A 12,278-nucleotide genomic window follows, 5' to 3' on the forward strand; every position below is an offset into this window, starting at 1 on the left:
TTTTCATTGATGGATCTGCCGCGCATTTCTGAGGGCATATCCACTACAAAGGCAAGGCAGGGCAATGCACGGCAGGGCAAGGTAAGGCAGGGCAGGGCAGGGCAGGGCAGTGCAGGACAGGGTAACACAGGGCAAGGCAGGGCAGGTCATTTCAGGGTAAGGCAGGGCAGGGTAGGGCGAGGCAGGCTCGGGCAGGGTTGGGAATAGCAAGGCAGGGCAAGGCAGGTCAAGGATGGGCAGGGCAGGGCAGGGCAGGGCAAGTTAGGTCAAGGTAGAGCGGGGTAAGGCAGGGCAGGGTAGGGCAAGGCAGGGTAGGGAATGGCAGGGCAGGGCAAGGCAGGGCAGGGCAGGACAAGGCAGGGCAGCACAGGGTAAGGCAAGTCAGGGCAGGTATAGTGGTTTGAGCCTTAACTGGGACTTAAAAGCTCAAATGGGGAAAAGGCTGAGAATCTCTTCCCCACTCCCCCTCTCCTCCCTCCAAACAGGGACATGGAAAAAAAAAGGGTAAGCAGCAAATCCACTAAACAACAATCTGGAGTCAGCTTGGAAGTAGAGAGGTGAAGAATTTTTCTTTAAATTATATATATGACAATAGCAGGAAAAAAAACTTTACACGGGCAAGGAACAAGAATGGATGGGAGGGGGAGAGAAAAGAATAATATAAAACCAGTCTCTCTCTGAGGAAGTGCAGAGGCAGCAGGGAAAAGGATCAGGTCCAGCCACGTGGCTGAGGAGCAGGAGGGCAGCTGCAGTAGCTCTCATCCAGCAGAGGCAGGAGCCAAAAGGAGATCCAACAGCTATGATGTCCTGCTTTTTCTACCCAAGCTGGGCAGGGAGGGGGGAGTGGAACAGACTCAGCTTTCCCAGGGGAAACGCCCTGCAGGGAGGGTAAAGTACCTGCAAGCCCTCCCCCCTGATTTGTTTTTTCTTTTCAGAAAAAGGCGTTAACCCACCACAGCAGGGCAAGGCAGGGCAAGAAAGGGCAGAGCAGGCCAAGGCAGGGCAAGGGAGGGCAGGGCAGGGCAAGCCAGGGCAAGAAAGGGCAGAGCAGGCCAAGGCAGGGCAAGGGAGGGCAGGGCAGGGCAAGCCAGGGCAAGAAAGGGCAGAGCAGGCCAAGGCAGGGCAGGGCAGGGCAGGGCAGGGCAAGGATGGGCAGGGCAGGGCAGGGCAGGCCAAGGCAAGGCAAGGCAAGGGAGGGCAGGGGTAGGGCAAGGCAGGGCAAGAAAGGGCAGAGCAGGCCAAGGCAGGGCAGGGCAGAGCAGGGCAGGGCAGGCCAAGGCAGGGCAGGCCAAGGCAGGGCAGGCCAAAGTAGGACAGGGCTGTGCAGGGCAGGGCAGGGCAAGGATGGGCAGGGCAGGGCAAGGCAGGGCAAGGGAAGGCAGGGCAGGGCAAGGCAGGGCAAGAAAGGGCAGGGCAGGGCAGGGCAGGGCAGGGCAGGGAAGGGCAGGGAAGGGAAGGGAAGGGAAGGGAAGGGAAGGGAAGGGAAGGGAAGGGAAGGGAAGGGAAGGGAAGGGAAGGGAAGGGAAGGGAAGGGGAGGGGAGGGGAGGGAAGGGCAAGGTAGGGCAAGTCATGACAGGGCTGTGCAGGGCAGGGCAGGCCAAGGCAGGGCAGGGCAGGGCAGGGCAGGGAGGGCAGGGCAAGGCAGAGCAGGCTAGGGCAGGGCAGGGTAGGGCAGGGCAGGGCAGGGCAAGGCAGGGCAAGGCATGGCAAGGCAGGGCAGGGCAGGACAAGGCAGGGCATGTCAGGGTAAGGCAGGGCAAGGCAGTGTAGGGCAAGGCAGGCCAGGCCAGGGCAAGGCAAGGTAGGGAAATGCTTGGTTGGGCCAGTCAGGGCAGTGCAAGATGGTACAGGGCAAGGCAGGGCAGGGCAGGGCAGGATAGAGTGAGGCAGGGCAGGGCAGGGCAGGGCAGGGCAGGGCAGGGAAGGGAAGGGAAGGGAAGGGAAGGGAAGGGAAGGGAAGGGAAGGGAAGGGAAGGGAAGGGAAGGGAAGGGAAGGGAAGGGGAGGGGAGGGGAGGGTAAGGGCAAGGTAGGGCAAGTCATGACAGGGCTGTGCAGGGCAGTGCACAGCAAGGATGGGCAGGGCAGGCCAAGGCAGGGCAGGGCAGGGCAAGGCAAGGATGGGCAGGGCAGGCCAAGGCAGGGCAAGGGAGGGCAGGGCAGGGCAAGCCAGGGCAAGAAAGGGCAGAGCAGGCCAAGCCAAGGCAGGGCAGGGCAGGGCAAGGCAGGGCAAGGATGGGCAGGGCAGGCCAAGGCAGGGCAAGGGAGGGCAGGGCAGGGCAAGCCAGGGCAAGAAAGGGCAGAGCAGGCCAAGGCAGGGCAGGGCAGGGCAGGGCAGGGCAAGGATGGGCAGGGCAGGGCAGGGCAGGCCAAGGCAAGGCAAGGCAAGGGAGGGCAGGGTAGGGCAAGGCAGGGCAAGAAAGGGCAGAGCAGGCCAAGGCAGGGCAGGGCAGAGCAGGGCAGGGCAGGCCAAGGCAGGGCAGGCCAAGGCAGGGGCAGGCCAAAGTAGGACAGGGCTGTGCAGGGCAGGGCAGGGCAAGGATGGGCAGGGCAGGGCAAGGCAGGGCAAGGGAAGGCAGGGCAGGGCAGGGCAGGGCAGGGCAGGGCAGGGCAGGGCAGGGCAGGGCAGGGCAGGGCAGGGCAGGGAAGGGAAGGGAAGGGAAGGGAAGGGAAGGGAAGGGAAGGGAAGGGAAGGGAAGGGAAGGGAAGGGAAGGGAAGGGAAGGGAAGGGAAGGGAAGGGGAGGGGAGGGTGAGGGAAGGGAAGGGAAGGGAAGGGAAGGGAAGGGAAGGGAAGGGAAGGGAAGGGAAGGGAAGGGAAGGGAAGGGAAGGGAAGGGAAGGGAAGGAAAGGGAAGGGAAGGGAAGGGAAGGGAAGGGAAGGGAAGGGAAGGGGAGGGGAGGGAAGGGCAAGGTAGGGCAAGTCATGACAGGGCTGTGCAGAGCAGTGCACAGCAAGGATGGGCAGGGCAGGCCAAGGCAGGGCAGGGCAGGGCAGGGCAGGGAGGGCAGGGCAAGGCAGAGCAGGCTAGGGCAGGGCAGGGTAGGGCAGGGCAGGGCAAGGCAGGGCAAGGCATGGCAAGGCAGGGCAGGGCAGGACAAGGCAGGGCATGTCAGGGTAAGGCAGGGCAAGGCAGTGTAGGGCAAGGCAGGCCAGGCCAGGGCAAGGCAAGGTAGGGAAATGCTTGGTTGGGCCAGTCAGGGCAGTGCAAGATGGTACAGGGCAAGGCAGGGCAGGGCAGGGCAGGATAGAGTGAGGCAGGGCAGGGCAGGGCAGGGCAGGGCAGGGCAGGGCAGGGCAGGGCAGGGCAGGGCAGGGAAGGGAAGGGAAGGGAAGGGAAGGGAAGGGAAGGGAAGGGAAGGGAAGGGAAGGGAAGGGAAGGGAAGGGAAGGGAAGGGAAGGGAAGGGAAGGGAAGGGAAGGGGAGGGGAGGGGAGGGAAGGGAAGGGAAGGGAAGGGAAGGGGAGGGGAGGGGAGGGAAGGGAAGGGAAGGGAAGGGGAGGGGAGGGGAGGGAAGGGCAAGGTAGGGCAAGTCATGACAGGGCTGTGCAGAGCAGTGCACAGCAAGGATGGGCAGGGCAGGCCAAGGCAGGGCAGGGCAGGGCAGGGCAGGGAGGGCAGGGCAAGGCAGAGCAGGCTAGGGCAGGGCAGGGTAGGGCAGGGCAGGGCAAGGCAGGGCAAGGCATGGCAAGGCAGGGCAGGGCAGGGGGCAGGGAAGGGAAGGGAAGGGAAGGGAAGGGAAGGGAAGGGAAGGGAAGGGAAGGGAAGGGAAGGGAAGGGAAGGGAAGGGAAGGGAAGGGAAGGGAAGGGAAGGGGAAGGGGAGGGGAGGGGAGGGGAGGGAAGGGAAGGGAAGGGAAGGGAAGGGGAGGGGAGGGGAGGGAAGGGAAGGGAAGGGAAGGGGAGGGGAGGGGAGGGAAGGGCAAGGTAGGGCAAGTCATGACAGGGCTGTGCAGGGCAGTGCACAGCAAGGATGGGCAGGGCAGGCCAAGGCAGGGCAGGGCAGGGCAAGGCAAGGATGGGCAGGGCAGGCCAAGGCAGGGCAAGGGAGGGCAGGGCAGGGCAAGCCAGGGCAAGAAAGGGCAGAGCAGGCCAAGGCAGGGCAGGGCAGGGCAGGGCAGGGCAAGGATGGGCAGGGCAGGCCAAGGCAAGGCAAGGGAGGGCAGGGTAGGGCAAGGCAGGGCAAGAAAGGGCAGAGCAGGCCAAGGCAGGGCAGGGCAGAGCAGGGCAGGGCAGGCCATGGCAGGGCAGGCCAAAGTAGGACAGGGCTGTGCAGGGCAGGGCAGGGCAAGGATGGGCAGGGCAGGGCAAGGCAGGGCAAGGGAAGGCAGGGCAGGGCAAGGCAGGGCAAGAAAGGGCAGGGCAGGGCAGGGCAGGGAAGGGAAGGGAAGGGAAGGGAAGGGAAGGGAAGGGAAGGGAAGGGAAGGGAAGGGAAGGGAAGGGAAGGGAAGGGAAGGGAAGGGAAGGGAAGGGGAGGGGAGGGAAGGGAAGGGGAGGGGAGGGGAGGGGAGGGGAGGGGAGGGGAGGGGAGGGGAGGGGAGGGGAGGGGAGGGGAGGGCAAGGTAGGGCAAGTCATGACAGGGCTGTGCAGGGCAGTGCACAGCAAGGATGGGCAGGGCAGGCCAAGGCAGGGCAGGGCAGGGCAGGGCAGGGAGGGCAGGGCAAGGCAGAGCAGGCTAGGGCAGGGCAGGGTAGGGCAGGGCAGGGCAAGGCAGGGCAAGGCATGGCAAGGCAGGGCAGGGCAGGACAAGGCAGGGCATGTCAGGGTAAGGCAGGGCAAGGCAGTGTAGGGCAAGGCAGGCCAGGCCAGGGCAAGGCAAGGTAGGGAAATGCTTGGTTGGGCCAGTCAGGGCAGTGCAAGATGGTACAGGGCAAGGCAGGGCAGGGCAGGGCAGGATAGAGTGAGGCAGGGCAGGGCAGGGAGGGCAAGGCAAGGCAGGGTAAGGCAGGGCAGGGCAGGGCTGGGCAAGGCAGGGCAGGGCAGGGCTTGGCAAGGCAGGGCAGGGCAGGGCTGGGCAAGGCAGGGCAAGGCAGATCAAGGTAAGGCAGGGCACAGCAGGTCAAGACAGGGCAAGGCAAGGAAAGGCAGGGCAGGGCAGGGAAGGGCAGGGCAGCGCCGGGCAGGCAGGGCAGGGCAAATTAAGGCAGGGCAAGGCAAGGCAGGGCAGGGCAAGGCAGGTCAAGGCAAGACAGGGCAGGGAAAGGCAGGGCAGGGCAAGGCTGGGCAAGGCAGGGCAGGGCAGGGCAAGGCAGGGCAGGAGAGGGTAGGGGAGGGCAAGGCAAGGCAGGGCAGAGCAGAGCTGGGCAGGGCAGTTCAGCGCAAGGCAGGGATGGGCAGGGCAAGGCAGGGCAGGGTAATGGAGGGCATGGAAGGACTGGACAGAGCAGTGCAGTGAGAAGCAGGGCAGGCAGGGCAGGGCTGGGCAAGGAAGGGCAGGGGAGGGTAATATCAGGACGGAGATTGGAGTCAATACAGCTGGTCCATATGATCGAGTATTGTTCCTTTATTGTTCTAGTATTGCAGGCCTATGGTGCAGGCCTGTGGTGCGAGTCCAGCACAGTGAAGTGTAGAATAAGAGAAAGGAAAGGCAGAAGTGCGTGGCAAGGGAACTTCTACAACTTATAGTTTCATAGTTTCATAGTTTCATAGTTTCTTTCAGGGTTGGAAGGGACCACAAGGATCATCTAGTTCCAACCCCCCTGCCATGGGCAGGGACACCCCACACTAGATCAGGCTGGACAGAGCCTCATCCAGCCTGCTCTTAAACACCCCCAGGGACGGGGCCTCGACCACCTCCCTGGACAACCCATTCCAGGGTTATATAAACTCGGAGTGACTTGTTGGGATGGCTTCATTGGTTCCCTCTGAGTGACCACACATTGCACTGTTGCAAGATTATTGTTCCAACTACTAACAACACATGAGGTTTGTTGATGCAGGTGCAGGTCCTGTTGTCCCAAGATAACTTTCCATGTTTATAGCTACCAGTGTCTTGTTTTTAGTTACATGCTGCAGGCACAGCACTGTTTTGCTCCACTGCTAGCTGGCTCTGCATTTATGCTGAGCATGGCCTACCACCATGTCAGGCTCTAGGCCTGCACTGCCAGATTGCTCACTGCTTGTCGCTGGCATTGCCACATCTTGGTTCTTGAGGGCTGCTACCCAGGGAACTTTACAAATAAGTTTCTTAAACAGGCTGAAGTTTGCCCTCCTGCAGTCCAAGATGAAGGTTCTGTTGGTGCTCCTCCCTATCTCCCTGAATCTTGAAAACTTCACTATCTCGTGGTCACTGCACCCTAGGCAGCCTCCCACGATCACGTCTCCCACCAGCCCTTCCCTATTGGAGAACAGCAGGTCAAGCAGAGCCTGTCCCCTGGTAGGCTCACTTAACACAGCTTCCAAGCTTCCCAAGCTGGGAAGGACTCATGAAGACCATCAAGTCCAACTCCCTGCTTCTCCCAGGATTACCTATTGCTAAGCCATATGACTAAGAGGCTGGAACTTCTCTGCTGTGAAGCCAGGCTGAAAGAGTTTGGCTTGTTCAGCCTGGAGAAGAGAAGGCTCCAGGGACACCTTCTGGTGGCTTTTGGGTGCTTAAAGAGGGCTGAGAAGGAAGTTTGAGACAGTTTTGAGCAGGGCCTGCCAGGACACGACAAGGGGGTATGTTTTGAACTAAAAGAGGGGGATTCAGACTGGAGAGGAAGAAGAAATGTTTGACACTGAGGGTGGGAAGAGCCAGACCCAGGCTGCTCAGAGGGGTGGGAGATGCCCCATGCCTGGCACCATTCCAAGTCAGGCTGTGAGCAGCCTGCTCTGGTTGGGGATGTCCCTGCTGAGTGCAGGGGAGTTGGACAAGGTGACCTTGAAAGGTCAAACCCTTCAATGATAGCTGCTGCTAAAATGATAGCTCTAAACAAGTGCCCTTGAGCCATTTGGTCTTGGAGTATTTCCAACCCAATTCTTTAGGTTGACACACAGCTGTTTGTTGAATGAGACAAAATTCCCCATTTTCAGAGGCTTCCCTTCCTTGGGCAGAAGAGACCAACCCCCACCTCACTGCAGCCTTCTTTCAGGGAGTTGCAGAGAGCAATGAGGTCTCCCCTCAGCCTCCTCTTTTCCAGGCTGAACACCCCTATCTCCCTCAGCTGCTCTTCCACAGCCCCTTCCTCAGCTTTGTGGCCCCCGGACCTGCTCCAGCCTCTCAATGAAATGAAGCTTTAGAGAGGACACCCAAGGCTGTGGAATTCTGGAAGGTTTGTGTCTTAGAGAAAAAGGACACCATGGCAGAGCACAGTGGAGGTGTTGCTCTCCCTTAGACAGGCAGATATGCTGAGGAGTTCTCAAGTTCTGCAATGCACACTGCTCCCAAGAGGAAGAGCTCTCAAAGCAATTCACAAACTCCACAGGTTCTTCAGCAACATCTGACCCACCAGTTCTGGGCCTGTATCTTTACTTCCTTTTGGAACAGAGCCATTGCTTGTGCCCCCAGACCCAGTGCTTGGGAAACGTTTCCTTCCCAATCCATAGGGAGAGCTCAAGTGTGTAAACTAAGCATAGATAAGAGAGTTTAGGGTACAGCCTGAGAGAGAGGCTGTAATGGGTTGGGGCAAACCCCCTCCCCACCACAGGCAGAAATAACGACTCAGACAAAGGGATTGCAAAAGTGATGGAAAGTTTAAATAGAGAAAAACAATAAAAAACAACAATGAAAGTTTTACAGAGAACCACAAGCACCGCGACAAAGAGAGAAATCCCAGAACATACCCAAGAACATCCCATCCCCTCCTGGGGGTACACCCAAAACCCCAGGGCTCTTTCTCCCCCCCCAGCCCAGCCTTGGGCCTGGGCAGGCCCAAGGGAGGCGGCTCATGCCATTTTACCTAGGCAGCAGCTGGGGATGAAAGAGGAAGTGAAGACCCTGCATGAACATTTTATAGGGGAGCAGGGCATTATGGGAATGAAATACCTGGTTTCCTGTGACCACCCCCTGGGCTGGGCCCACCCCTTGGGACCTCCCAGGTGTGTTCTGTGCAGTGGCATCCAGGCCAGCACCCAGCCTAAACCAACACACGCCACCCCTTATTCCATGCCATAATCCCCGCACCCAGAACATATCATCAAATTAGAACTCTTCTGATGACATGTCTAGCAACAGTCCAGGTCTTCATCTGGGCGTCCTTCCACACAGTCTCTCATTCAGGCTCAAGTACCAGTCCATTCCAGTTCTTCTTCCTCATATGATGGAACCTCCCAGCGACACAGAGTCATTCTCCCGCAGTGTGAATTCCTTGTGGACTTGTTGGGACATCCTGGTCACCTGGCAATACCTCAGAACTTCTCAGCCAAGCCTTTGTTTGCTTTTCCATTTACTCAGCAGCTTTTCTCACCCCTGGGTCAAACTGGGCGGAGCAATCAGGCTCCATGACCGCTTTTCTCCATCCCTCCAGGGAGTTGCAGCCAACCGCTTCCAGCCGCGGTCCGAGGCTACACAAATGCACATCACAGGCACATCGCAGGCACATCGCAGGCACATCACAGGCACATCACAGGCACATCGCAGGCACATCGCAGGCACATCACAGGCACATCGCCCCCCCACAGGGGGTTCGTGTACTGAGGCATCACCACATCCAGTTCACAACCCTCCCCCGGCAGAGGGGGCGGCCGCAGCACAACTCGCTGAGAAGAGAGGAGGCGGAGCCAGATGCTCGGCGCCATTCTCGGAGCATGTCCGAAAACACCAGGGAAAGATTTACAGCTGCTGCTGCTGCTTGAATGCATCCTGGCCCGGCGGTGCCACCGCCACTTGAACGCAGCCAGCCCGGCCCCTGCTGTCACTGTCGCCGCGATGCAGAGTCCAAGTCACCTCCACCCCTTCAGGCATCCAAACGGTTGCTTCAGACAAAGCCACGAGTGCGTTCTCAGAGCCATTGAGAACAGCTTTCTAGCTGAAGTCCCCGCTCGCCCTTGGGTTTTGGAAGCCGTCGCTTGCCCGCTCGCCGCGGGTGGCCGTCCCCCACAACGGCCGTGGGCCAACCCCACTCTGCTTGCTGCTGTCCCCTCCTCCACTCTGCTCCCTGCCGCTCGTCACTCCACACAGAACAAGGAGGAGAAGGCAGGTCTCGTCTTCTTAGGCTACCCGAACATTCTTAATCCACCCTGGGCAGAAAGTCACAGAAAGAGCCACCCCTCGCTATTCCCAAGCAACAGCAGGGATTTCCATACCATCAGCCATGCACCAGGTGTCCTTCTGCAGTCCACAGGAGTTCACACAGCTGCCCCGGCAACAAAACTTGAGCCCCAACTGCCAAACCCAAACCAACGCCCAGAACTAAATTTAAACTCTCCATCTTTTGCAATCGATCTGCAGAGTGGGCACAGCAGCCAGCCCCACGTTGGGTGCCAAAATGTAATGGGTTGGGGCAAACCCCCTCCCCACCACAGGGCAGAAACAATGACTCAGACAAAGGGATTGCAAAAGTGATGCCCCAGCCCATTACACTGGGGACAAAAGAGGAAGTGAAGACCCCGCATGGACATTTTATAGGGGAGCAGGGCATTATGGGAATGGAATACCTGGTTTCCTGTGACCACCCCCTGGGCTGGGCGCACCCCTTGGGACCTCCCAGGTGTGGTCTGTGCAGTGGCATCCGGGCCAGCACCCAGCCTAAATCACCACAGAGGCCTTGGGGCCACAAAAGGTCATTTGAGGCGGAGGTTTGGGAGACCCCAGGGCACTCGCTCATTTCCCTGGGTCACACCCTGTGAGCAATGGCTGGGTTAGGCAGGGCTGACTTTGTGAATGCTCAGGGAGAAATAGCCCTGAAGACTCCACCTGGGTGGCCCTGGGGACTTTGGGAACCATCCCACCTTGTGTCTTACTCTGTGCTAAATAAATAAATGAAAATGCTGCTGCTTGTCCAAGGAGTTTTTCAATTCTGCTGTCACCACTGCCACCCTGGGCAGCCTGGGCCAGGCCTTGGAAATCCCCAAGGGGAAGGATTTGTACCTCATGGCCAACCTCCCCTGGCACACTTTCAGGGCATTTCCTCTCATTCTACCATCTGATCTTAGGGAGAAGAGACCAACCCCCCACCTGGCTCTGGCCTCCTTTCTGCCAGGCCACATTTGCCCAAGCTGTTCCTTTCCCATGCTGCCTGGGGTGGAGCATCCCCTACCCTCCACCATGCATCCTGGAGGGGTTAATGTGGAGGGCTGGGGTCAGCACTCCTACTGCCAGCTGCCACAACCCCTCCCCAGCCTTGAATCCTGGAGGCGTTAATGTGGGGGTTAGGGTAAGCACTCCCACCACCACATGCTCACATACACACCCCCGCAGTGGGGTGCTGCAGGGCCACCCCTGGGCACAGCTCTGCCCACGGCCCTCATCTGAGCAGTACTCCCATGGCTGCTCAGCACCTGCTGGTTGTGCTCCTTGGCATCCTGAGAGGGGCCCACTTCCATCTGCACTTGGCAGTGACAGAGGCACCGTGACTCAGTGACTGTGGGGGTGTCAAAGGGGAATTTTGGGGTATCAAGGGGCATCTGGGGGCCAATGGAGGCTCTCCTGGGGGTATTTTAGTTGGAGGGTTAGGGTTAGCTGGGCACAGCCAGGTACTGCTTGCTGCCACCTGCTGGTAAGGCTGTGAGTGGCCTCCAAAGAGGCTTTTGGAGGCAGGGAAAGGTATTCTGGGGCATCTAGAGGTGTCTGGGAGCCTCTGGAGGATCTCCTGGGGGGGGTCTCTGGAGGGTCTCGAAGTTGCTGGGAGCACGGGGGGGGCTGTGAGGGTTAGGGGGCTCTGTGGGGTTCCAGGTTTTGAGGTCTCGCAGGATTTGGGGAGGTCTCACTCCGGTTTTCAGTGTCCGTGCAGCCCCGGGACCCCCCAGCCATGTCTCTCCCGGCATCCAAAGGAGAGCTGGGGGCACCTAAAGGGCTTTAGAAGGTGACAAAGGGGGCTGGGGGACATGTAAACAGGTCTCTGGGCACCAGGCTGGCACCGCCTTCCCGCTGGGGCGCCGCCCTCTCCAAGATGGCGCTGCCCTGACCAAGAAGACTCCGCCCTCACCAAGTTGGCGCCGCCCCCGCCCCATAGGCTCCGCCCTCAGCAGCATGGCGCCTGCCGGCTTCGAGCTGGAGTTGTTCTGTGGCAGCTGCAGGACTCTGCCGTGGATCCGCAAGTGGGGGGGCAGCGGCGGGGACGGCGGGAAGCGGCAGCGGGTGGGGGGCCACAATGAAGCAGCGGGGGGGCGGTGAGGGGAGATTGGGAAGCGGTGGGGGGGGGGAGCAAGCAAGCGGCGGGGGGCGGGGGGCAGCGGCGAGGGCTGGTGTGGGTGTGGGTGTGCAGCGCTCGGCAGGGCTCAGCTCCCAGCGTCACGAAGCGTTCTCTCAGTCCCTCGCGGGGCTCCCAGGAACAGTGAGAGACCTCTAACCCTTCCCACGCCCCCTGCCTTCTCCCTGTCCCTCCCAACCCCCTCCCAGTCCCTTCCAGTTCCTTGCAGTCCTTCCCAGTGCCTCCTAATCCCCTCCACGCCCCGCCGCCAGGTGCTGTGCGCTGCAGACTGACTCCGGTGGCCAGCAGAGGGCGTGGCTGAGCACCCTCCAGACCTGCATCGCTTTGGCCTTCACCCAGGGACACCCCCCGGAAAGACCCACCTGGCCTGGTGGGTACCCCAAAAATTCAACTCTCCCCTCTGGACCTCCCAAAAATAGCCCAGGAAGAGGTTTGGGGTCCCAAAAGTCATCTCGCGGGACCCCAAAATTGTCTCTGGGGAGCCCAGGACCATCCTAAAGGGGTTAGGGACCCCAAAAATTCTCTTGGGTGACCCCAGGACCATCCTGGGTGGGGGTTGTAGATCCCAAAATCATCTTGGGGGACCCCACGAGCATCCTGGGCATCCTGGGGTGTTGGGGATCCAAAAAATCATCACGGGAGACCCCAGGACCATCCTGGAGGGGATAGGGACCCTGAAATAGTCTTGGGGGGGCGGGTTGGGGACTCCAAAAATCATCTCGGTGGGGACCCCAAAAATCGTCTTGGGGACCTCAGGACCATCCTTGAGGGGGTGGGGCCCCCAAAATTGTCTCAGGGTGGAGATTGGAGATCTCAAAAATCATCATGGAGGACCCCAAAATCCTCTCAGGGCAAGGGTTGGAGACCCAACTCACGACCCACCCACCCTAACCCTACAGACAACCTCAAGTACAGCAAGCAAAGGGATAGTCACAGAGCAAACCTCATGCGAAGGTGCCTTCTCCTGCTCAACAGAGAGGCTTCTTGTTCTC

This window comes from Melanerpes formicivorus, unplaced genomic scaffold, assembly GCF_026170545.1.
Source record: "Melanerpes formicivorus ecotype bairdi unplaced genomic scaffold, bMelFor1.0.p_v2 SCAF_94, whole genome shotgun sequence".
Taxonomy (NCBI): Eukaryota; Metazoa; Chordata; class Aves; order Piciformes; family Picidae; genus Melanerpes; species Melanerpes formicivorus.